The sequence below is a fragment of the Gavialis gangeticus genome, unplaced genomic scaffold (genome assembly GCF_001723915.1).
Source record: "Gavialis gangeticus isolate Ggan-Ray unplaced genomic scaffold, GavGan_comp1, whole genome shotgun sequence".
Taxonomy (NCBI): domain Eukaryota; kingdom Metazoa; phylum Chordata; order Crocodylia; family Gavialidae; genus Gavialis; species Gavialis gangeticus.
The window spans coordinates 150,828,629-150,834,487 of NW_017729032.1; positions in this window are offsets into that span (position 1 = coordinate 150,828,629).

Here is a 5,859-nt window from a genome sequence, read left to right on the forward strand (position 1 = left end):
TACCTGTTCTTTTTCTCTGGACAGAATCATCCTTCATAGTTTCTCTGTGAGCTGATATTATATAAAATTATAGTTTACTGACTTAGGCTTTAATCCTGCAATTTCTAACAGGCAAGAAGTCTTGCATGCATTGACTTCCAAAGGTGTCAAAAAAACCCGCAGCAGTGGGGTGGCGCATGTGGCAGCAGCGTGAACCACTCAAAACTAGAGCCTGGCCAGCTGGAGCTCATACTCCAGCTGCCAGCTGGGTTCCAAATACCCAGATCACCCTAGGAGGCCCCCAGGTAAGGCTGCTGGGGCCAGCCCAGGTTCTGGTCCCAGTTTCTCCTACCCCACCCAGGGAAACTTATCGCACGCCAGAGCCTGCATGCATAAGCGTCCCCTGGGGACAAGTAGCAAAGGCACAACTATGTGCTGCTGCTATTTGTCCCCATGGAAACACACATGCACGCTCATCTGGACATGTCCTTTGAGTCTGTCTGTACCACCTAAGAATCACACTAGGGAACAGTGCTGTGAAGCATGTTGTGTTGTGCATGCATCATTCCTTGAACCAGATGATGTAAGAAGCATGTTAGTACATCACTGGAGGCATGCTGATAAACTCAATTCTCATGGGAGAGTGTAGTGGCACATATGCCATACCACACTCAGGTGGTTGCATAATTTCTCTTTCAGGGGGCTGTATGTGCAAACTGTGCTTCATGGCAGTGCTCCCAAGCATGGGCCTCAGGAGGTGTAGACACATTTACATTGGCTTATCAGTACACAAGTGGATCACAGAACAGGATCATGTGGAATGCCAGACAATTAATCAATCTCAACAAGGCTAACAACTCCCTATGAAATCCAGGACTGTCCCAGTCAAACCAGGATGTATGGTCACCCATATATATGTACACAGCTTCTGGCTCAATCTGTTTACTTGATTACAGCCACTGAATAAGTAGCATATCCAAAGCACCCTGACAGGCACCAGCTATTAAAGGGACTGTGGCAGCGAGCAGAAGGCACAGAAACATCTACACTTGCTTTCTGGCAGCTGCTGGGAGCCAACAGAAGTTTAAATTTAAATCACTTTCACAACATGTCTGTTGCAAGTGTACTGTCAGCTTACAACTTCCATAGAACTGCTTGTGTGAGTAAAGTTATGCACAAAGATAAGTGTTTGCAGGATCTGACAATAGCTTTAGAAAAAAACCCAACAAGTGTTAAAAGAAGTAGGACAAACAGAAAAACAGAAACAAACTAATGGCAATTGCTGTTTTAGCTCAAATGAAAAGTCCCCTGGAGAATCTGAAACCCAATCACTGCAGCACCGTGAACTTGGTTCTGGTGCTTGACAAATATCACTGCATGAAATATGTTATTTGGTCCAGTCCTGCACATGTGCAGGTGAGCATCTTGACTCTTGTGAAAAATCCCTTCAAGAATCTGTAATATCTCCATGCTTTGCAGCTGGGAAGAGCAATTTGGCCAGGGGATAAGCCTAGTGTTAGGAATGAACTCTGAAGAACATTAGCACACACTCAATAGAAACTCGTTAGAGTCTGTAAGCTAAATTCTCCATGCCAATGTGCACTGATCAGGCTCCACCCTCTAACAGTTCCTATACTGTATATCAGTGTATGTTTTTAGGCTATGTCTACACTGCAAACTCATTATGCCTGGCAGAAGAGTGCTCAAACACAGCACCACTGCTTCCAGTCAGCTTCCTAAACCAAAAGCGATGTAGCCCAGCTCTGCATAATGCTGCTGACAGGCTACTTAGCTGTGCTCAGTGACAACCTCCCCTCTCCACCACACACACTGCAGATGGCAAGCTACACAGAACAAGGTAAAATGTGTGAGAGAGCCCTTTCTGGGCACAGTAAGTTTGCAGTATGGGCCTTAGTATGCCTGTTTTACAAGCTTTGTGCTGGCAGAAGCTCCAGCATCAGAAGCAGCTGCCACAGGGAAGCTGCCAAAGGACATATATATACATATATATAGGGTGATGATATTACTTTAAGGAAGTCCAGGACATTGCCCACCCTCTCCCACCAAGTTAGTGGTGCTGCCCGCCCATCTGCCTGGCACACCATGCTGCTCTGTGAACACCCTGCAGACTGCAACACTGGACTGCACCCTGCACCCCTGTGATTCCAGGACTTCTGTTTTAATTTTCACCAACCGGCTGGAGCCTACAAAATCCAGGACTGTCCACCAAACCAGGATGTATAGTCACCCTACATATATATGTACACAGTTTCTGGCTCAACCTGTTTACTTCATTATAGCTGCTGAACAAGTAGGATACCCAATGCACCCTGGCACGCACTGGTGTTAAAGGGACTGTGGCAGCCAGCAGAAGACACAAGCACATCTACACTTGCTTTCTGGCAGCTGCTGGGAGCCAGCATAAGTTCACAAGAGTTGGTGCAGAAAGAAAGGGCTTTGTCACCCAGATGAGGGGTGAAGGTAGACAGACTCTGCTGGCAGAAATTTTGCTGGCAAAATGATGGTGTGTAGACCAGGCCTTGGTTAACCAGAAAAACAGGTTTCAAATGCACGCATTTTCAATAGATCAGTGGACTACTTCATGAAACTGGAACTGCTAATTATTTAATCTCACTTAATAAAGTAAAATCACCACTGGATACAAATTAGCATTTTAAACATGAGTAAAAGAGATGCATTTGTCCACTTCAAAGGACATTCTGAGTGAACATTTGTTGAATCCAAAAGCTGAAAGTTCATTTTACAGATGTCCATAGCCTTTTTGGCAGTTGATATCTCATAGAAGACTGAAGTTCCTCTGCCAGTTAAAATATTTACAACTACTAATTATTTTTGAATGACTGAATGAAAATAAACAATAATTTTGCAAGCAGTTAAGAAGTATCAAGGAAAGTTTTTGGATTAGCATTCTTGTTAATTGCTAAATCAGTCCAATGACTTTACAGCAAATTAACACTAGACAGAGCTCCATGAAAGAAGTTCTATCTTGTTAGTCGGTAATCTACCTAACACTTTTCTGGTCTGCCGACTAAATGAAAACAAGAAGAAAAGAGACAAACGGTTTCCATGACAGGACAATCTCTGAAAATGACAACCCTGTGGCCTAACTGAAGAATCTTTACTCAAGCAAAACATTAACTTTAGTGGGAGGCTCTGCTTGAATAAGGATTGCAGCTCAGGGCTCATCTACCCAGATCATTATTCAACTTTGTATAAATAAAGCTGTGACTTAGAATGATAAAACTGTACTAAAAATATGTTTTTTATGAAGTGATGGGACCATCCATGTTTCACGAACTCACTTCTCATGTTCAAGACTTAACACTCAGAAATCACTACAAAAGGTGTGTTTCTGAAGGGACAGTAGCAAAAACCCACATTCTTTCTGAAACGTCCCAGTGACACAGATCGTGTAATCTCTGTACAAGGAATGCATTAAAACTAAAACAAATCCTGTCCTGGTGTGAGTAACTCAACGAAATTGGGAATATAAAATGTTCATCCATGCCTAGGATGTCTAGCCAGAAATTGATGGAAGTGTCTGGATTTGCGTGGGAGGCTCTAACTCTGTGTCTATGTGCATAGCACACATGGACACGGGAGATCAGAGCCCAAGTGCTTTTGCTTTGGGGAGGATCTTGGCTACTTCTGGCAGAGACCTGGGGGTCGGCTTCACTGTGGTGACATCCATATGTTATCATGCCAATTAAGTACAATCAAGCTGAACTCTGTTTAAGTGTGTATACACGCAGGTGTGTATGTAATGTGTGTGTGTACACATGCAACATATGCATACACACACACATATATATATTTATATATATATACATACACACACAGCATATACATATATATGCATATACACATATATGTGTATATGTTGTGTGTATGTGTATGTATGCATGTATATGCAACATATACATACATATATATGCATATGTACGTGTGTATACGTGTGTGTATAGTGTGCATACATATATGTACACGTGTACATGCATGGAGTATACATGCAACGTGTGTGCACATACAACTTATACATATATACAAGTACACACATGTCCATATGCATGTAGGCTGTGTACAGTGGAGTCACATCATACGCACATTTAACTTAACGTGAATTCAACTGTACGCGCTCGGTGTATAGTTGAATAACAATTTAAATAGTGTGGGCGATTGTGCCCGCCATTCCACTCAATGAGTGAGCTGTTCCCTCTGCTGTTCCCTCATGATTTTTCCCATGCTGCGCCTCACATACACACACATCACGGGCAGGGCGGGGCTTCCCAATCCTTCCTTTTGCTGTCCCCAGGACAATATATTTTGACTATACACGATTTTCGCCTTACGCGCTGACTTTAGAACCCAACCCCCGTGTAAGATGCAACTCCACTGTGTGTGTGTGTGTGTGTGTGTGTGTGTGTATGTATGTATGTATGTATGTATGTATACACACACACACACACACACGTACATATGTTGCATATATACAGACAAGGTTCTTTGGGTGAATCTGATATCTTTTATTAGACCAACTTAAATAGTTGGAAAATATTTTAAGTTGGTCTAATAAAAGATATCTGATTCACCCAAAGAACCTTGACTGCCTATGTCCTTAGACCAACACGGCTATAACCTACACCCCTGTTGCATATATAGACACATGTACATGTATATGCATACATAAATGTATGAATATGTTGTATACATACATGAAGCATGCATGCAATGTATGTGCACACACAGCACATACATATATACATACACACATGCACATACTTACATATATATGCATGTTGTATGTATTTGCATACTTATGTGTATACAGGTTTCCCTTGCCAATCTCTGGGGTTAGGTTCCTGAAAGTTCCCATGGCTGGCAAAACCAGCAGGGCTGGGGGAGAAGGGGCTGTGTGTGGGGGGTGAGGGTCACCAGCAAGGCTGTGGGGGTGGAGTGAGAGGCCTGAGTAGGGCTAGAGGGGCCGTGGGGGGGGATTTTCCAACTGTACCCCCCTCTTCTCTGAAGCGTGGATACTCAGAACTGTGGTTGGCGAGGGAAACCTGTATACATATATATGCATGTACCTGTTGTGTCCATAAAGTATACACGCAGCGTATGCATGCACAACATATACATTCATACGTATATACATATACACACAACATATATCTACATACGTATGTGTGAATATACACACGCGTGCGTGTGTGTGTGTGTGTGTGTGTGTGTGTATAGAGAGAGAGATCTCAGTGTTTCCCAACCAGTGTCCGCAGCACAAAAGCGTGCTGTCAGAAATGAACAGGTGTGCCGTGGAATTTTGCTATGGCAATGAGCTACAATAGATATGAGGATGGGGAATGCATTAACAGGTGTGCCATGCCAAATTTTTCATTAATGTAAGCGTGCCTTGGGCTGGAAAAGGTTGGGAAACCCTGATACAGACATATGTGTCTATATACACGTATCTAAGTGCATGTACACATGTGCACACATACACATATCTAAGTGCATGTACACAGGTGCACATATACACATATATAAGTGTACATACATATACACGTGCATGTACATGTAGATACATGTGCATAAATACCCACATAGAAGTAAGTGAGTCTAGAAGTATATCTCTGGATAGATAGAGGTCCGTACATAGGTATCTGCTGGCTGCACATACATGAAGCAGAGGCGCAGCGTGTGCACGCACTCAGCCCCCAGCGGCGCCCCTCCAGATGCCCGCTCCCAGAGCCCAGGCAGGCACACCGGCCAGTGGACGCGCAGCCCCGCAGGTAGGCAGCGCCGCGGGTGCCCAGCCCCGCAGCCCCTCCGCGGGGCGCGCGGGCACACGGGGCGCTCCCGGCA